This window comes from Arachis stenosperma, chromosome 2, assembly GCF_014773155.1.
Source record: "Arachis stenosperma cultivar V10309 chromosome 2, arast.V10309.gnm1.PFL2, whole genome shotgun sequence".
NCBI lineage: Eukaryota > Viridiplantae > Streptophyta > Magnoliopsida > Fabales > Fabaceae > Arachis > Arachis stenosperma.
In genome coordinates, this window is record NC_080378.1 from 89,210,968 (window position 1) to 89,232,937 (window position 21,970).

The following is a 21,970-nucleotide window of genomic DNA, read 5'->3' on the forward strand; positions in this document are numbered from 1 at the left end:
GCTTAAGATTTGATGGCCCAAACCGGTGTTCAAAGTCACCCTCAGAAATTCCAGCGTTAAACGCCGGAACTGGCACCAAAATGGGAGTTAAACGCCCAAACTGGCATAAAAGCTGGCGTTTAACTCCAAGAAGAGTCTCTACACGAAAATGCTTCATTGCTCAGCCCAAGCACACACCAAGAGGGCCCGGAAGTGGATTTTTATGTCATTTACTCATCTCTGTACACCCTAGGCTACTAGTTCTCTATATATAGGACCTTTTACTATTGTATTTTTCATCTTTGGACATCTAGTTCTTAGATCATTGGGAGGCTGGCCATTCGGCCATGCCTAGACCTTGTTCTTATGTATTTTCAACGGTGGAGTTTCTACACACCATAGATTAAGGTGTGGAGCTCTGCTGTACCTCGAGTATTAATGCAATTACTATCGTTCTTCTATTCAATTCCGCTTGTTCTTTATCCAAGATATCACTTGTTCTTCAACTTGATGAAGGTGATGATTGACACTCATCATCATTCTCACTCATGAACAAAGTGACTGACAACCACTCTTGTTCTACAAGCATATGAGGCTTAGTGAATATCTCTTGGATTCTTTAATCAGAATCTTCGTGGTATAGGCGAGAACTGATGGCGGCATTCAAGAGAATCCGGAAGGTCTAACCTTGTCTGTGGTATTCTGAGTAGGATTCAATGATTGAATGACTGTGACGTGCTTCAAACTCCTGAGGGCGGGGCGTTAGTGACAGACGCAAAAGAATCACTGGATTCTATTCCGGCCTGATTGAGAACCGACAGATGGATAGCCGTGCCGTGACAGGGTGCGTTGAACATTTCCAATGAGAGGATGGGAGGTAGCCACTGACAACGGTGAAACCCTTGCATAAGCTTGTCATGGAAAGAAGTAGGAAGGATTAGATGAAGACAGTAGGAAAGCAGAGAGACGGAAGGGAAGGCATCTTCATGCGCTTATCTGAAGTTCCTACCAATGAATTACATAAGTATCCCTATCTTTACCTTTTATGTTATTTTCGTTCATCACCATCATACATTTGAGTCTGCCTGACTGAGATTTACAAGATGACCATAGCTTGCTTCATAGCAACAATCTCCGTGGGATCGACCCTTACTCACGTAAGGTATTACTTGGACGACCCAGTGCACTTGCTGGTTAGTTGTGCGAAGTTGTGTAATGCCATGGGATTGAACACCAAGTTTTTGGGGTTCATGACCGGGGATTATGAGAGTTGTGAAAAGTATTGATCACATTTTCGCGCACCAAGTTTTTGGCGCCGTTGCCGGGGATTGTTTGTGTATGGACAACTGACGGTTCATCTTGTTGCTTAGATTAGGTATTATTTTTCTTCAGAGTTCTTAAGAATGAATTCTAGTGTTTCAAGGTGATGTTCTTATCATCACCAAAGCTGATTGATCATCATCAATTTAGCTCTTGAATGCAATGTCTTGCTGAAGCTTAGCTAGCTATGTCTAATTCCTTTAGACTAAAGCTTTAGACTAACATTGCATGATTCCTGGAATTCTCATTAAGAATTTTGATACCTTTATTTTCCTTTTCACCTAATTTTCGAAAAAAAAAAATTTACAAAATCATAAAATCCAAAAATATTTCTTGTTTAAGTCTAGTGTCTCATTTTAAGTTTGGTGTCAATTGCATGTTTCTGTTCTTCTTGCATTTTTCGAATTTATGCATGTGTCTTCATTGATCTTCAAGTTGTTCTTGATGATTTCCTTGTTTTGATCTTTGAATTCTATTGACTTGAGTGTTTTGTTATATGCATTCTCATTTTGTTAGTGTCAATGGTATACAAACTGCTAAGTTTGGTGTCTTGCATGCATTGTTACTTGATTTTAAGTGCATTTTGATTATTCCTTATTATTAAAAATCCAAAAATATTTTTAATTTGTGTCTTATCAAGTCAATAATACAGAGAATTGAAGATTCAGAACATACTGCAGAGGAATCACACAGAAAAAGCTGGGCATTCAAAAATGCCCAGTGAAGAAGACAGACTGGCGTTTAAACGCCAGCCAGGGTGCCTGGCTGGGCGTTTAACGCCCAAAAGGGTAGTAGTTTGGGCGTTAAACGCCAGAATGTACACCATTCTGGGCGTTTAACGCCAGGATGGCAAAGGGGGAAGATTTTGTTTTCAAAATCAATTTTTTTCAAGTTTTCAAAGTTTTTCAAAATCAAATCTTTTTCAAAGCATATCTTTTCAATCAAATGTTTTCAAAATCAATTTCTTTCCTTTTTCAAAGATACTTACTAACAATTAATGATTTGATTGAACATTTTTTGCCTTTTCTGCTGAGGAAGGTTTTATGTTTGAATCATATCTTTTCTTGTTAGGCAAGTCATTAATTTTTAAAATCATATCTTTTCAAATTGTTTTCAAATCATATCTTTTAAAATTGTTTTCAAATCATATTTTCTCAATCACATTTTTTTAAACCAATCACATCTTCTTAACCACATCTTTTTCAAAATAGTTTTCAATCAAATCTTTTTTATTTCTAATTTCAAAATCTTTTTCAAAAATCACTTGATTTCTTTTCCACTTTTATTTTCGAAAATCAATTAAGTGTTTTTCAAAATGTTTTCAAAATCTTTTAACTTAATTTTCGAAAACTTCTTCCTCTCTTCTCACATCCTTCTATTTTTGGACTAACACTATCCCTTAATGCAAAATTCGAACTCCATCTTTTTCTGATAAGTTCGAATTTTCTACTTCTGTCTTCTACTCTTCTTTTCCTCTGACACTTAAAGGAATCTCTATACTGTGACATAGAGGATTCCACATTTTCTTGTTCTCTTCTCTTTCATATGAGCAGGAGCAGAGACAAAGGTATTCTTGTTGAAGCTGACCCTGAACCTGAAAAGACCTTGAAGCGAAAGCTAAGAGAAGCTAAAGCACAACTCTCTTTAGAGGACCTGACTGAATTCTTCAAAGAAGAAGAACATATGGCAGCCGAAAACAACAACAATGCCAACAATGCAAGGAAGGTGCTGGGTGACTTTACTGCACCTACTCCCAACTTCTATGGGAGAAGCATCTCTATCCCTGCCATTGGAGCAAACAACTTTGAGCTTAAGCCTCAATTAGTTTCTCTAATGCAACAGAATTGCAAATTCCATGGACTTCCAATGGAAGATCCTCATCAGTTTTTAGCTGAGTTCTTGCAAATCTGTGACACAGTCAAGACTAATGGGGTTGACCCTGAGGTCTACAGACTGATGCTATTCCCTTTTGCTGTAAGAGACAGAGCTAGAATATGGTTGGACTCACAACCTAAAGATAGCCTGGACTCTTGGGAAAAGCTAGTCAATGCCTTCTTGGCAAAGTTCTTTCCACCTCAAAAATGGAGTAAGCTTAGAGTGGAAGTCCAAACCTTCAGACAGAAGGATGGAGAATCCCTCTATGAAGCTTGGGAAAGATACAAACAATTAATCAGAAGATGTCCCTCAGACATGCTTTCTGAATGGAGCATCATAGGTATCTTCTATGATGGTCTCTCTGAACTATCCAAGATGTCTTTGGATAGCTCTGCTGGAGGATCTCTTCATTTGAAGAAGACGCCTACAGAGGCTCAAGAGCTAATTGAAATGGTTGCAAATAACCAATTCATGTACACTTCTGAAAGAAATCCTGTGAACAATGGGACTAGTCAGAAGAAAGGAGTTCTTGAGATTGATACCCTGAATGCCATACTGGCTCAGAATAAGATATTGACTCAGCAAGTCAATTTGATTTCTCAAAGTCTGTCTGGAATGCAAAATGCACCTGGCAGTACTAAGGATGCTTCATCTAAGGAAGAAGCCTATGATCCTGAGAACCCTTCAATGGAAGAGGTGAATTACCTAGGAGAGCCCTATGGAAACACCTATAATTCTTCATGGAGAAATCACCCAAATTTCTCATGGAAGAATCAAGAAAGACCTCAACAAGGTTTCAACAACAACAATGGTGGAAGAACAGTTTAGCAATAGCAAACCTTTTTCATCATCTTCTCAGCAACAGACAGAGAATTCTAAGCAGAACCCCTCTGACTTAGCAACCATGGTCTCTGATCTAATCAAAACCACTCAAAGTTTCATAACTGAAACAAGGTCTTCCATTAGGAATTTGGAAGCACAAGTGGGACAGCTGAGCAAGAAAGTTACTGAACTCCCTCCTAGTACTCTCCCAAGTAATACAGAAGAAAATCCAAAAGGAGAGTGCAAAGCCATAACCATGGCCGAATTTGGAGAGGAAGGAGAGGAAGTGAACGCCACTGAGGGAGACCTCAATGGGCGTGCACTGACCTCCAATGAGTTTCCAAATGAGGAACCATGGGAATCTGAGGCTCAAAATGAGACCATAGAGATTCCATTGGACTTACTTCTGCCTTTCATGAGCTCTGATGAGTATTCTTCCTCTGAAGAGGATGAGTATGTCACTGAAGAGCAAGTTGCTAAATACCTTGGAGCAATCATGAAGCTAAATGACAAGTTATTTGGAAATGAGACTTAGGAGGATGAACCTCCTTTGCTCACCAAAGAACTGGATAACTTGTCTAGCAGAAATTATCTCAAAAGAAACAAGATCCTGGGAAGTTTTCCATACCTTGTACCATAGGCACCATGACCTTCAAGAAGGCCCTGTGTGACTTAGGGTCAAGTGTGAACCTCATGCCTCTCTCTGTAATGGAGAAGCTAGGGATCTTTGAGGTGCAAGCTGCAAGAATCTCATTAGAGATGGCAGACAACTCAAGAAAACAAGCTCATGGACTTGTAGAGAATGTTTTGGTTAAAGTTGAAGACCACTACATCCCTACTGATTTCATAGTCCTAGAGACTGGGAAGTGCATGGATGAATCCATCATCCTTGGCAGACCCTTCCTAGTCACAGCAAAGGCTGTGATTGATGTTGATGGAGGTGAACTGATCATTCAAGTGAATGAAAAATCCTATGTGTTTAAGGCTCAAGGATATTCCTCTGTCATCATGGAGAGGAAGCATGAAGAGCTTCTCTCAAAACAGAGCCAAACAGAGCCCCCACAGTCAAACTCTAAGTTTGGTGTTGGGAGGCCACAACCAAACTCTAAGTTTGGTGTTGAACCCCCACATTCAAACTCTAAGTTTGGTGTTGGGAGGTTCCAACATGGCTCTGAGTATCTGTGAGGCTCCATGAGAGTCCTCTGTCAAGCTAATGACATTAAAGAAGCGCTTGTTGGGAGGCAACCCAATATTTTATAATTAACTATTTCCTTTTGTTATTTTATCTTTTTTGTAGGTTGATGATCATAAGAAGTCACAAAATCAATGAAAAAAGCAAAAACAGAATGAAAAATAGGAAGAAAAATAGCACACCCTGGAGGAAGAACTCACTGGCGTTTAAACGCCAGTGAAGCTAGCAGTTGGGCGTTTAACGCCCAGTCTGGCACCATTCTGGGCGTTTAACGCCAGAAAGGGGCACCAGACTGGCGTTAAACGCCAGGAAAGGGCAAGAACCTGGCGTTAAACGCCAGAAAGGGGCACCAGCCCGGCGTTTAACGCCAGATTTGGCACAAAACGTGATTTTGATTGCCATTTGGTGCAGGGATGACTTTTCCTTGACACCTAAGGATCTGTGGACCCCACAGGATCCCCACCTACCTCACCACCCCCTCTCTTCTCCTTCACCCATTCACCAATCACCTCTACCACTCTCCCTCTCCTCCATTTCTTCTTCTTCTACTCTCTTCTTTCTTCTTTTGCTCGAGGACGAGCAAACCTTTTAAGTTTGGTGTGGTAAAAGCACTTCTTTTTGTTTTTCCATAACCATTTATGGCATCCAAGGCCGGAGAAACCTCTAGAAAGAGGAAAGAGAAGGCAAAAGCTTTCACCTCCGAGTCATGGGAGATGGAGAGATTCACCTCAAGGGATGCACTTTCCTCCACAAAAACTATTGGGAGCAAATCAACACCTCCCTAGGAGAATTGAGTTCCAACATGGGACAACTAAGGGTGGAGCACCAAGAACACTCCATTCTCCTCCATGAAATTAGAGAAGATCAAAGAATCATGAGAGAGGAGCAACAAAGACAAGGAAGAGACATTGAGGAGCTCAAGCTCTCCATAAGACCTTCAAGAGGAAGAACAAGCCGCCATCACTAAGGTGGACCCGTTCTTTAATCTCCTTGTTCTTTATTTTCTTGTTTTTCGAAAATTTATGCTTATGTTTATCCATGTTTGTGTCTTATGATCATTAGTGTCTTAGTGTCTATGCCTTAAAGTTATGAATGTCCTATGAATCCATCACCTTTCTTAAAAGAAAACTGTTTTTATCACAAAAGAACAAGAAGTACAGGATTTCAAATTCATCTTTAAAACTAGCTTAATTAGTTTGATGTGGTGACAATACTTTTTGTTTTCTGAATGTATGCTTGAACAGTGCATATGTCTTTTGAATTTGTGGTTCATGAATGTTAAAATTGTTGGCTCTTGAAAGAATGATGAAAAAGGAGGCATGTTACTGAGGATCTGAAAAATCATAAAAATGATTCTTGAAGCAAGAAAAAGCAGTGAATACAAAAAAAAAAGAGAAGGAGAAAAACGAAAGAAAAGGGAGAAAAAGAAAAAGAAAGAAAGAAAGTTGTGATCCAAGGCAAAAAGAGTGTGCTTAAGAACCCTGGACACCTCTAATTGGGGACTCTAGCAAAGCTGAGTCACAATCTGAAAAGGTTCACCCAATTATGTGTCTGTGGCATGTATGTATCCGGTGGTAATACTGGAAGACAGAGTGCTTTGGGCCACGGCCAAGACTCATAAAGTAGCTGTGTTCAAGAATCATCATACTTAACTAGGAGAATCAATAACACTATCTGGATTCTGAGTTCCTAAAGAAGCCAATCATTCTGAATCTCAAAGGATAAAGTGAGATGCCAAAACTGTTTGGAGGCAAAAAACTACTAGTCCCGCTCATCTAATTTGGAGCTAAGTGTCATTGATAATTTGGAGTCTATAGTATATTCTCTTCTTTTTATCTTATTTGATTTTCAGTTGCTTGGGGACAAGCAACAATTTAAGTTTGGTGTTGTGATGAGCGGATAATTTATACGCTTTTTGGCATTGTTTTTAGTATGTTTTTAGTATATTTAGTTGAGTTTTTAGTATATTTTTATTAGTTTTTAGTTAAAATTCACTTTTCTGGACTTTACTATGAGTTTGTGTGTTTTTCTGTGATTTCAGGTATTTTCTGGCTGAAATTGAGGGATCTGAGCAAAAATCTGATTCAGAGACTCAAAAGGACTGCAGATGCTGTTGGATTCTGACCTCCCTGCACTCGAAGTGGATTTTCTGGAGCTACAGAAGCCCAATTGGCGCGCTCTCAACGGCGTTGGAAAGTATACATCCTGGGCTTTCCAGCAATATATGATAGTCCATACTTTGCCCAAGATTTGATGGCCCAAACCGGTGTTCAAAGTCACCCTCAGAAATTCCAGCGTTAAACGCCGGAACTGGCACCAAAATGGGAGTTAAGCGCCCAAACTGGCATAAAAGCTGGCGTTTAACTCCAAGAAGAGTCTCTACACGAAAATGCTTCATTGCTCAGCCCAAGCACACACCAAGAGGGCCCGGAAGTGGATTTTTATGTCATTTACTCATCTCTGTACACCCTAGGCTACTAGTTCTCTATATATAGGACCTTTTACTATTGTATTTTTCATCTTTGGACATCTAGTTCTTAGATCATTGGGAGGCTGGCCATTCGGCCATGCCTAGACCTTGTTCTTATGTATTTTCAACGGTGGAGTTTCTACACACCATAGATTAAGGTGTGGAGCTCTGCTGTACCTCGAGTATTAATGCAATTACTATTGTTCTTCTATTCAATTCCGCTTGTTCTTTATCCAAGATATCACTTGTTCTTCAACTTGATGAAGGTGATGATTGACACTCATCATCATTCTCACTCATGAACAAAGTGACTGACAACCACTCTTGTTCTACAAGCATATGAGGCTTAGTGAATATCTCTTGGATTCTTTAATCGGAATCTTCGTGGTATAGGCGAGAACTGATGGCGGCATTCAAGAGAATCCGGAAGGTCTAACCTTGTCTGTGGTATTCTGAGTAGGATTCAATGATTGAATGACTGTGACGTGCTTCAAACTCCTGAGGGCGGGGCGTTAGTGACAGACGCAAAAGAATCACTGGATTCTATTCCGGCCTGATTGAGAACCGACAGATGGATAGCCGTGCCGTGACAGGGTGCGTTGAACATTTCCAATGAGAGGATGGGAGGTAGCCACTGACAACGGTGAAACCCTTGCATAAGCTTGCCATGGAAAGGAGTAGGAAGGATTGGATGAAGACAGTAGGAAAGCAGAGAGACGGAAGGGAAGGCATCTTCATGCGCTTATCTGAAGTTCCTACCAATGAATTACATAAGTATCCCTATCTTTACCTTTTATGTTATTTTCGTTCATCACCATCATACATTTGAGTCTGCCTGACTGAGATTTACAAGATGACCATAGCTTGCTTCATAGCAACAATCTCCGTGGGATCGACCCTTACTCACGTAAGGTATTACTTGGACGACCCAGTGCACTTGCTGGTTAGTTGTGCGAAGTTGTGTAATGCCATGGGATTGAACACCAAGTTTTTGGGGTTCATGACCGGGGATTATGAGAGTTGTGAAAAGTATTGATCACAATTTCGCGCACCAAGTTTTTGGAACAATGAACTTTTTGTCAGAATCAGTATCCTGAAGCTCAACATACCCATATGGTGAGACTCCTGTAATCACATACGGACCCCTCCACCGGGATTTGAGTTTTCCTGGAAACAGTTTGAGCCTAGAGTTAAAGAGCAGAACTTTTTGTCCTGGCTCAAAGACTCTGGTTGACAACTTCTTGTCATGCCATTTCTTTGCTTTTTCCTTATAAATTTTTGCATTTTCAAAGGCATTGAGTCTGAACTCCTCTAGCTCATTTAGCTGGAGCAATCTTTTTTCACCAGCTAACTGTGCATCCATATTTAGGAATCTGGTTGCCCAGTAAGCTTTGTGTTCCAGTTCCACAGGCAAATGACAGGCCTTCCCATACACCAGTTGGTATGGGGAGGTTCCTATGGGAGTCTTGAATGCTGTTCTGTATGCCCACAGAGCATCATCCAAGCTCTTTGCCCAATCCTTTCTTCGGGCTATCACAGTCCGTTCTAGGATTCTTTTTAGCTCTCTGTTAGAGACTTCAGCTTGCCCATTTGTCTGTGGATGATATGCAGTTGCCACTTTATGGCTAATTCCATATCTAACCATAGCAGAGTATAGCTGTTTGTTGAAGAAATGAGAGCCCCCATCACTGATTAGTACTCTGGGAACACCAAATCTGCTGAAAATGTTCTTCTGGAGGAATTTCAGTACAGTCTTGGTATCATTAGTGGGTGTAGCAATTGCTTCTACCCACTTGGATACATAGTCCACTGCCACCAGAATGTAAGTGTTTGAGTATGATGGTGGGAATGGTCCCATGAAATCAATTCCCCATACATCAAACAATTCTATCTCTAATATCCCTTGTTGAGGCATGGCATATCCGTGAGGCAGGTTACCAGCTCTTTGGCAACTGTCACAGTTACGCACAAACTCTCGGGAATCTTTATAGAGAGTAGGCCAGTAGAAGCCGCACTGGAGAACTTTAGTGGCTGTTCGCTCACTTCCAAAATGTCCTCCATACTGTGATCCATGGCAGTGCCATAGGATCCTTCGTGCTTCTTCTCTGGGTACACATCTGCGGATCACTCCGTCAGCACATCTCTTAAAGAGATATGGTTCATCCCAGAGGTAGTACTTGGCATCTGAAATTAATTTCTTTCTTTGCACTCTGCTATACTCCTTGGGTATGAACCTCACAGCTTTATAGTTTGCAATATCTGCAAACCATGGAGCTTCCTGAATGGCAAAGAGTTGCTCATCTGGGAAAGTCTTAGAGATCTCAGTAGAAGGGAGGGGCGTCCCACCTACTGGTTCTATTCGGGATAGATGATCAGCCACTTGGTTCTCTGTCCCTTTTCTGTCTCTTATTTCTATATCAAACTCTTGCAGAAGCAACACCCATCTGATAAGCCTGGGTTTTGAATCCTGCTTTGTGAGTAAGTATTTAAGAGCAGCATGGTCAGTGTACACAATCACCTTTGATCCCACTAGGTAGGATCTAAACTTGTCAATGGCATAGACCACTGCAAGTAATTCTTTTTCTGTGGTTGTGTAATTCTTCTGTGCATCATTTAGAACACGGCTAGCATAATAAATGACATGCAGAAGTTTGTTATGCCTCTGTCCCAACACTGCACCAATGGCATGATCACTGGCATCACACATTAATTCAAATGGTAATGCCCAATCTGGTGCAGAGATGACTGGTGCTGTGACCAGCTTAGCTTTCAGGGTCTCAAATGCCTGCAGACACTGTGTGTCAAACACAAATGGTGTGTCAGCAGCTAACAGGTTACTCAAAGGCTTTGCAATTTTCGAAAAATCCTTTATAAACCTTCTATAAAATCCTGCATGCCCCAGAAAGCTTCTGATTGCCTTAACATTGGCAGGTGGTGGTAATTTTTCAATTACCTCTACCTTTGCCTTATCCACCTCTATTCCCCTGCTTGAAATTTTGTGCCCAAGGACAATTCATTCAGTCACCATAAAGTGACATTTCTCCCAGTTTAAAACCAGGTTAGTCTCTTGGCATCTTTTCAGGACAAGTGATAGGTGGTTAAGACAGGAGCTAAATGAGTCTCCATATACTGAAAAGTCATCCATGAAGACTTCCAGAAATTTCTCTACCATATCTGAGAAGATCGAGAGCATGCACCTTTGAAAGGTTGCAGGTGCATTGCACAGACCAAAAGGCATCTTTCTGTAGGCAAACACGCCAGAAGGGCAAGTGAATGCTGTCTTCTCTTGGTCCTGGGGATCTACTGCAATTTGGTTGTAGCCTGAGTAGCCATCCAAAAAGCAGTAGTAATCATGACCAGCTAGTCTTTCTAGCATTTGGTCTATGAATGGTAAAGGAAAATAATCCTTTCTGGTGGCTGTATTGAGTCTTCTGTAGTCAATACACATGCGCCACCCTGTGACTGTCCTTGTAGGAACCAGTTCATTTTTTTCATTATGAACCACTGTCATGCCTCCCTTTTTGGGAACAACTTGGACAGGGCTCACCCAGGGGCTATCAGAAATAGGATAAATAATCCCAGCCTCTAGTAATTTAGTGACCTCTTTCTGCACCACCTCCTTCATGGCAGGATTTAGCCTCCTCTGTGGTTGGACCACTGGTTTGGCATTATCCTCCAATAGGATCTTGTGCATGCATCTAGCTGGGCTAATGCCCTTCAGATCACTTATGGACCACCCAAGAGCTGTCCTGTGTGTCCTTAGCACTTTAATCAGTGCTTCCTCTTCCTGTGAGTTTAAGGCAGAGCTTATAATCACTGGAAAAGTGTCACCCTCTCCCAGAAATGCATATTTCAGGGATGATGGTAGTGGTTTGAGTTCAGGCTTAGGAGGCTTATCCTCTTCCTGAGGAATTTTCGAAAATTCCTTTGCCTCCTCTGGTTCTTCTTGATCAGGTTGAGCATCTTTGAAGATGTCCTCAAGCTCTGATTCTAGGCTTTCAGTCATATTGATCTCTTCTACCAGAGAGTCAATAATGTCAGCGCCCATGTAGTCCTCTGGTGTGTCTGGATGCTGCATAGCTTTTACAGCATTCAACCTGAACTCATCCTCATTGACTCTCAAGGTTACTTCCCCCTTTTGTAAATCAATGAGAGTTCGTCCAGTTGCTAGGAAAGGTCTTCCTAGAATGAGAGTTGCACTCTTGTGCTCCTCCATTTCCAGCACCACAAAGTCAGTTGGAAAGGTAAATGGCCCAACCTTGACAATCATGTCCTCTATTATGCTTGATGGGTGTTTAATGGAGCCATCAGCAAGTTGGAGGCATATCCTGGTTGGTTTGACTTCTCCAATCAACCCAAGCTTTCTGATAGTGGATGCAGGTATTAAATTGATGCTTGCTCCAAGATCACATAGGGCTGTCTTGGTGCAAGTGCCTTCTAATGTGCATGGTATCAGAAAGCTTCCAGGATCTTGAAGCTTTTCTGGTAAGCTTTTTAGAATGACTGCACTGCATTCTTCAGTGAGAAACACTTTTTCAGTTTCTCTCCAATCCTTCTTATGACTTAAGATTTCCTTCATGAACTTAGCATAAGAAGGTATTTGCTCAAGTGCCTCTGCAAACGGAATCTTTATTTCAAGAGTCCTTAAATAGTCTGCAAAGCGGGCAAATTGCTTATCCTGTTCCGCTTTGCGGAGTTTCTGAGGATAAGGCATCTTGGCTTGATATTCTTCAACCTTAGATGCTGCAGGTTTATTCCTTACAGAAGTGGTTGAAGAAGCCTTTTTAGAGGGATTACTATCAGCACTCTCAGGTGTCTGATCTTCCCTTGGCGTTTGAACGCCAGGAATGGGTGAAGTTTGGGCGTTAAACGCCAACTTCTCTTCCTTTTCTGGCGTTTGAACGCCAGAACTGGGCAAGGAATGGGCGTTTAACGCCAGCTTTCCTTCCCTTTCTGGCGTTTGAACGCCAATAAAATTCCTCTCTGGGCTCTTACTGTCCTCAGAGGGATTTTGAACAGTGGTTTGGTTGTCCTCTTCATTTGTTCCTTGTTTGGCTTTTTGCTCTTTTGAACAGTGGTATTCAGTGTCTTCCCACTCCTCAGTTGAACTGCTTGACACTCCTCTGTTATCTGTTTAGATATTTGCTATTTTGCTTGATTCAACTGTAGTTCTATGCTCTTGTTAGCAACTTTAGTTTCATAGAGCATCTCTTTAAATTCTGCTAACTGTTCTGTCATCAGGAGTAGTTGTTGATTAAGCTCATTTATCTGTTCTTGAGGATTAGGATCAGTGATTAATGCCATGACTTCCTCTTTTGGAACGAACTCATTGCTAGAATATAAGTATTGGTTTCTAGCAACAGTGTCTATGAGCTCTTGAGCTTCTTCAATTGTCTTCCTCATGTGTATAGATCCACCAGCTGAGTGGTCTAAAGACATCTGAGCTTTTTCTATAAGCCCATAGTAGAAAATGTCTAACTGTACCCACTCTGAAAATATTTCAGAGGGGCATTTTCTTAGCATACCTCTATACCTCTCCCAGGCATTATAAAGGGATTCATTATCCTCTTGTTTAAAGCCTTGGATGTCCAGCCTTAGCTGTGTCATCCTCTTTGGAGGGTAAAAGTGATTCAGGAATTTGTCTGACAACTGTTTCCATGTCTTTATGCTTGCTGTAGGTTGGTTATTCAACCACCTTTTAGCTTGATCTTTTACAGCAAATGGAAACAGTAATAGTCTGTAGACATCCTGATCTACCTCTTTATCATGTACTGTGTCAGCAATTTGTAAGAACTGTGCCAGAAACTCAGTAGGTTCTTCCTGTGGAAGACCGGAATACTGGCAATTTTGCTGCACTATGATAATGAGTTGAGGGTTTAGCTCAAAGCTGCTTGCCTTGATGGGAGGTGTGCAGATGCTACTCCCATATGCAGCTGTAATGGGGTTAGCATATGACCCCAGAGTCCTTTTGGACTGATTGATTCCACTTGAGTCCATTATGGACAAAAGGGAAATGATAATAATTGTAAGGAGATAAATTTTGGAAATTTATTTATTATTATTTTTTTTTCTTTGAATTAACCGAAAATAAAACAAAATAAAATAAAACAAAAGAAAATTAAAATAAAAATTCAAAAATTAAAAATAAAACAAGATCAAAGCAGATTGAGAACTGAATCAATTAGTTAATAAAAAAGATTTTGAAAACAGCAATTAAAAAGATATGATTGAAAAATGTTTATGAAAAAGATTTGATTTTTGAAAAGAGGAAAGAGAAAAACACAAAGAGACACCAAACTTAAAATTTTTAGAAAATCAAACACTAATTTTCAAAAATTTTAAAAGAAAAACACAAAGAGGACACCAAACTTAGAATTTTTATGAATCAAAAAGGGATTAAGAACATGCAAAAATTCGAAAATCAAAAGAAAAACAAAAGCATGCAATTGACACCAAACTTAAAATATGAAACTAGACTCAACTAAAAGACTCTAAACCAACAAAAATAAAACAGTCCTAATCTAAGCAACAAGATAAGCCGTCAGTTGTCCAAACTCGAACAATCCCCGGCAACGGCGCCAAAAACTTGGTGCACGAAATTGCAATCACACTTTTGCAATCCCGCACAACTAACCAGCAAGTGCACTGGGTCGTCCAAGTAATACCTTGCGTGAGCAAGGGTCGATCCCACGGAGATTGTCGGCTTGAAGCAAGCTATGGTTATCTTGTAAATCTTAGTCAGAATATCAGAAATTATCAGGATTGATTGTAAAAAGCAAAAGAACATGAATTGGTTACTTGTACTGCAGTAATGGAGAATAGGCTGGGGTTTTGGAGATGCTCCATCTTCTGAATCTCTGCTTTCTTACTGTCTTCTTCATCAAACACGCAAGGCTCCTTCCATGGCAAGCTGTATGTAGGGTTTCACCATTGTCAGTGGCTACCTCCCATCCTCTCATTGGAAATGTTCAACGCACCCTGTCACGGCACGGCTATCCATCTGTCGGTTCTCAATCAGGCCGGAATAGAATCCAGTGATTCTTTTGCATCTGCCACTAACGCCCCGCCCTCAGGAGTTTGAAGCACGTCACAGTCATTCAGTCATTGAATCCTACTCAGAATACCACAGACAAGGTTTAGACCTTCCGGATTCTCTTGAATGCCGCCATCAGTTCTAGCTTATACCACGAAGATTCCGATTAAAGAATCCAAGAGATAACTACTCAATCTAAGATAGAACAGAGGTGGTTGTCAAGCACATGTTCATAGTTGAGAATGATGATGATTGTCACGGATCATCACATTCATCCGGATTAAGAACAAGTATTATCTTGGAATGGAAGCAAGCATGATTGAATAAGAAACAGTAGTAATTACATTAATCCATCAAGACACAGCAGAGCTCCTCACCCCCAACCATGGGGTTTAGAGACTCATGCCGTGGAATGTACATAAAGAAACGTGTAAAAATGTCATGAGGTCATAAGGTACGGATACAATGTCAAAAGATCCTATTAATAGTAAACTAGTCACCTAAGGTTTTACAGAAATGAGTAAATGACAGAAAAATCCACTTTCGGGCCCACTTGGTGTGTGCTTGGGCTGAGCAATGAAGTAATTTCGTGTAGAGACCTTTTCTGGAGTTAAACGCCAGCTTTCATGCCAGTTTGGGCGTTTAACTCCAACTTTTATGCCAGTTCCGGCGTTTAACGCTGGAATTTCTGAGGCCGGATTGTTACGCCGGTTTGGGCCATCAAATCTTGGGCAAAGTATAAACTATTATATATTGCTGGAAAGCCCAGGATGTCTACTTTCCAATGCCGTTGAGAGCGCGCCAATTGGGCTTCTGTAGCTCCAGAAAATCCACTTTGAGTGCAGGGAGGTCAGAATCCAACAGCATCTGCAGTCCTTTTCAGTCTCTGGATCAGATTTTTGCTCAGAACCTTCAATTTCAGTCAGAAAATACCTGAAATCACAGAAAAACACACAAAATCATAGTAAAGTCCAGAAAAGTGAATTTTAATTAAAAACTAATAAAATTATACTAAAAACTAACTAAAAGATACTAAAAACATACTAAAAACAATGCCAAAAAGCGTATAAATTATCCGCTCATCACACATCTCACTTGAAACGTCAAAGATATATAGCATCAACAAACAGAAATGAAAGAAATATATATAAGAGTTCAAATGAAATACATAACAGTACTAGTCTTGACCTGCGAAGACAAGGTCGACTAGAAAGTATAATACAACCCAGAAAGATACAAAGTACAACCTGGTTCTCCATAAAATTATTTGAAAGAAGGATATACAGAAATACATATATCAAAAGTGGAGAAAATGTGACATAGATCAAATTAAACACAAAAATAAAGTCTTCGCTTCATCAAGAGTCCAACACACTCAGCGAGATGTGTCACATCTTGCATCTGAAAAATAAAATTCAACAACGGGTGAGAACCCGAAGGTTCCAGTAAGGTAATAATTCTAAATAGAGACTATGTAAAAATATATGAACCCACTAGGCATTTCTAAACTCCAAAATGCACTAGATTCAAGCCTAGGGTCCTTTCTAAATCCAAACAGGAAAAAATCAGACTTAGTCTCAGCTATAAAGAAATTTCAGATTCTCAACTCTTCGCAACACAATTCGAATTTTTTCCCAATATCACAATTGACCAATTCTAGCAATATAGTATACAATAGTTCAAGTTTAGTAGACTAGAGTAGTCATAATTCAAATTATCATGGCCTCCGGCCCAAGCTAAAATCAAACCACGGCATCCAACTCAACATATGATCAATTATGGCCTCCATCCCAAGCAAAATAATCAAATACAAGCCATTAGTAGTCCTCTCAATATCACAATCCATAATTAGCTAATTATGGCCTCCGACCCAAATCATAATCACACCACAACCTCCGACCTAACATATAAGCGACTCATGGCCTCGGACCCAAAAGTAAACCACGGCAAACACATTCCCATCATCAATTCTTATCAATACATAACAACCCTCGGCATCACCACCGCTAGCATAAAGGATCTCTCAATTGTTCAAACACATGCAAAACAATACAAAGAATACACAAATAGAAAGAATAGATAAAGCAAGTAGCTCAAATAGCATATAGATATAATTATCCAACAAGGCAAATCAAAATACAAGATGCACACTCAAACAATACACACAAATGCAAATGATGCATGCCTGTCCTACTGACTATAAGCTCACGAGTAAGTTAAACTGCTAGAACTCGACACATCCGGTAGATAACCCGGATATGGTCTCTAGGTTGCGCATCCCCAGGAGAAACATCAATGAAGGAGAGTGTCTTTCCACCTTCTCCTGGAGGTATTACGAAGGAGTGTATTTTTTCACCTTGCAACCAGAGAAAGATGTGGGAGAAAAATAACACGAAGGAGAGTGTCTTTCCACCTTTCCCATATCCATACTACGATGAGAGAGGGAATCATTCATCCTCAACTTGCCAAACTCGTGAGCGGGATAAAACCTCCATCCTTGCCCGGTGGAGGTTCCAAAGCAAGATCAAATTAGTACGCAAGCGAGATATCACCCGAACCTTGCCAGAATAGTGATTCAGACCTTATTTAGTTCATTATAGATCTTTACTCAGTAAGTACATTCACCGGAAGCCTTCATCAATACTCATTAACTTTAATCCATAATCTCATCCAAAATATCAATTTCATCCAATCCATATGTTCACACTCATTCCAAGACTTAAAAACTAGTTATCGGATCTTAGTTAGGGGTTATAGAAGTTTACAAACTTATCGAAAAAGCCAAATAGTTAAAAACAGAGTTTATGTGTGAAAACAGGACCTGTGCGTATGCATCACCCTTGTGCATACGCACAAATAAGAAATACCTCCCAGCTTGTGTGTATGCATGACCTTTGCGCGTACATGATAAACCACTATTTTATGGTTTATCTTGTGCCCAATTGAGTGGTTTTTATCAACTCTTTACTCACTTATTCATACAATTTGCATGTTTTACATTTTTCTTCCTGATTTTGTGCTATGATTGAAAATATGCTTCTTTGATCTTATATTTTGCTTATTATTAATCTTCTCTTATTACCATTAGATGCCTTGATATGTGTGTTAAGTGTTTTCAGATATTATAGGGCAGGAATGGCTTGGAGGATGGAAAGGAAGCATGCAAAAGTGGAAGGAATACAAGAAGTTGAAGAAGTTGTTAAGCTGTCCAACCTGACCTATTCGCACTCAAACGGCTATAACTTTAGCTATAGAGGTCCAAACGATGCGGTTTCAGTTGCGTTGGAAAACTAACATCCGGGGCTTCGATTTGATATATAATATGCCATAGTTGCTCTGACGCTAGGCGACGCGAACGCGTGATTCACGCGGAAGCGTCGCATCTGCGAACCTCAACCCGCGCGGCCGCGTGGGCGACGCCTCCGCGTCACTTGGCCGCGACCTGTACGGACCAGAAAGTGCTGAAAGTGACTTCTAGGCTATTTCTGACCCAGTTTTTGGCCCAGAGAATACAGATTAGAGGCTATAAAGTGGGGGAATGCATCCATTTATGATTATGCTATTCATAATTCACTTTTTATTATTTTAGATGTAGTTTTTAGTGAGAGAGGTTCTCTCCTCTCTCTTAGGATTAGGATTTAGGATTCAGGACTTCTCTTAGTTTTAAGAGTGACTCTCAATCCCAGGTTCAATGTTCTTCGTATTTATTTATTTTCAATGTTCCATGTTTGGATTGATTTTCTTATTTAAATATAATTTGAGGTATTTTCAGATCTATGATTTGTGTCTTTTATTTATATAAATAATTTGGATTTTTCTGTTACCCTTTTGGCTTTGGTTGAGTAATTGGTGACGCTTGAGTTGTCAATTAAAGCAGTGGTTGAAATTGGGAGTTGCTAATTAATTTGAGTTCCAATAACTCTAGCCTTTCCAAAGGAAAGACTAGGACTTTAGGTATCAAATTAATTAGTCCACTTGACCTTCCTTTGTTTAGTAAAGGTTAACTAAGTGGGATTAAAATCCAATTCTCATCACAATTGATAAGGATAGGATTTCCAGTTCTTGTACCTTGCCAAAGGTTTATTTTCCAATTATTATTATTATTTTATTTTACTTGTCATTCAACTAACCTTTTACCTTAATCCAAAACCCTAAAACACACTTTTTCATAACCAATAATAAGAACATACCCCCCTACAATTCCTTGAGAAGACGACCCGAGGTTTAAATACTCGGTTATCAATTTCAAAGGGGTTTGTTACTTGTGACAACCAAAACTTTTGTACGAAGGGATTTCTGTTAGTTTAGAAGCTATATCTACAACGCGAATATTTTTATAAATTCTTTACTAGCAAAAATCCTAACGTCAGTACACACAACTTGAAAAATTCTTGGGGATGCGTACACATACCCCTCGTGCGTACGCACGAGCATTGTTGCCCATTCTGTGTTGTGCGCACGTACCATAGTGTGCACATACCAGAAATCCTGGTTTGCTGCATAAACTCAAAATTCAGTTCAAAACCTCAATTTTCAAACAGTCATAACTTTCTCTATGAAAGTCTCCCCTTATTCTTATATGGTTTTAAAAATCTTTTTACTAGCTTTAATTTAAGACTAATTTCATTCAATTCTGAACTCCAAGCGCTAAGTTATGGCCTATCGAAGTTGGTTAAAACTGGTTTTTACCAATGTTGAATCTTTACTCAATTTCATCAAAATCTCAATTCAATTCAACTAAAACCATACCAATGACATTTTCAAACATTCTAACCCTCATTCATGAATCCACCATCATTCCATACCTAACAGATCGATTCTCAATCAAGTAATCCAACACACATACTCATGCAACAATATATCATAACCAACTGAATCAATCATCATTATTGCATCCATTGCAACATAATCACCCCGCCAATTACCTCCACTTACCACATGGGAGACTCCTCAACCATCACGAACTCTGGCCCAAGATCCACATCAATTATTATTATAACAAGCAAAACCACAACCTGATATTCAATTCCATTCAAACAATCATATTTTTCACATCAAAAATTCAATTCATAAAATCACACTAACATATAACCCATTATTAACATACATCATTCTACTTAATCCTATCCTAGGGCAATTAACCTAGGTATTCACATAACTTTACATAATGCCTACCCGAAACTAAAATTCGTACCTTTGTTGACGACAATCCACACTCTTGAATCCTTTCTTCTTCCGGTAATTTCAAGCTTCACCCAACATCAATCAAGCCTCTATAAATACTCCACAACTAAATAAAGCCACAAAACCGCAACACAACTCAACCCAAGCAAATCATCATTCTTCATTTAATCTAGTTACAATAATTTAATTCACATTAAAAGCTAGGATTTTACTTAAAATTATGGATAATGAAATGATTTCTTACCTTAATTCACTTGAAATTGGAATAGAACCCACTTGAAATTTATGCTAGCGTACCCCTAAAGAACCAAAATCACAATATCTCAACACCATATATCTCAAAAATACAAAATTGAAGAGCATAGAAAACTGGGCAGGGGTTTTATATTTACTTACTATAATACCTAGATAGAATTGAAGAGAGAGATCTAAGATGAATGCATGGCCACAAACGACTTGTCAATCGGAGCTCTGGATTGAAAGTTATGAGCAATTTAAAGAGATGGTAAATGTGCTTCTAGGGTTCCTCTTCTCCTATCTTCTTTGGTGCTGAAGATGTGATAATGAATGGGGTGTGTGGTGAATGCTAAGTGTGGAAAGGGGTTTTATATGCGGGCCTTGGGCCCAAGTGTTACCCAAGTCTGATTTTTGCCGCATTTGTCCTAATTTTAGGGAAAAACCTTTAAGATTAGTGTTTTAATTCGCATTCTAAATATTTTATCTCCCCAAATTATATATTTTAATTTCTCAATCTTTTTTCTCATAATTAAATTATTAATTATAATTTAACTGGATTTTACAATTTGAAGATACTTTAAGAGATAATAAATATCACAATCTACTCACCTTTGTTGCACCCAGTGCCTCTCTTAGGGTTTTCACACTAATGGTTCCTTACTTCAGTTCTTCTGCTGCCGAAATATTCCCTTGGGATAAAACATGGCTTATCCTACTTGAAGAAGCAGGAGCACCAGTGAGCAACCTATGATATAAAAAATCACGAAAAGTCAATCGTAAAATACATAGATGGCTACTTCTTCATATGCTTGTATGTCTTATAAGTGATATAAAACACTCTACCTGCTTCTAAACCCAGCTATTTCTTTTTAGCATTGAATCAGTGTGCATCTTGGATATATAAAAGTAGCTCTGAACCGTTGTCTTGCCATTTCACCTGTTTAACTTGAAGTATTGTAACACTAGAATAAGGTGCTCCACCCTACCATCCTCAAGCTGTAAAAGCAGTTGGTCGACCATATCTCCAAACAATGTACACCCAATCTTGTTGCTCCTGCAGTAAAATGTTATTTTAGTAAGCATCTAAATTTGTAATTGTTCCACATAAGTATCTTTAAATAAAGAATATCTACGCATAGGACATACTCTTAATCTTTCAAAATTACAGCCAATCATTTAGTTTCCTTTCCCTTGCTTGTAATCACTTCTTTTGGATCATCTTTTTCAACCACCTCAGTAATTAAATCTACAATGAAGGTTTAACATGTGTGTTGCACATTAAACATGACTATCTAGTTTAATATAAAATGACATACACTATCATGTTAAATGAGCTCACCAAATAGTTCTAAGTCTTCAACTTTCTCATCCTCGTTCAATAATTGAGGAATAGTTCTAAAACGAAATGCTTCAAAAGGATATGTTGGATTCACTAAATGTGTTGCCCTTGTCTGATGAATCCACTTAACAGTGATTCTACTTGACATTGTTTTGTTGTCACTTACTATGAAATAGCTCATGTTGTGCATCTAAAACTTTATGATGATAGGCATCCATTTAGGGGTGGCAAGCGGGGAAACCCGTCCAGCCTCGCCAGAAGCCCGTCCTTTGGCAGGTTGGCCCGTCCCGTCCCGCCTAGTGAGGCGGTCCTAGAATCCCAACTCGCCTTGCCTAACGGTAGGCTGGCGGGCCGGCGGGCTAAGTCCGCCAAATATCCTCTTTTTTTTTTTTTACTTTTAACTATTAAATAATATATATAAAGGCATAAAAAAAATCTTTTCTATTTTTTACTTTTAACTATTATAATTTCTAAAAGTATAAACAAATTATAATTTTTATATTCACAAAGATTAAAGTT

General features: G+C 39.4%; 1 non-coding gene across 1 annotated transcript; it reads right to left on the minus strand.

The window, feature by feature from the left end:
• Positions 1 to 3,387: 3,387 nt before the first annotated feature.
• Positions 3,388 to 3,495, minus strand: LOC130964457 (small nucleolar RNA R71). Its single transcript, XR_009080551.1, has one exon. It is a non-coding gene; the product is annotated as a small nucleolar RNA R71 (small nucleolar RNA).
• Positions 3,496 to 21,970: the final 18,475 nt, after the last annotated feature.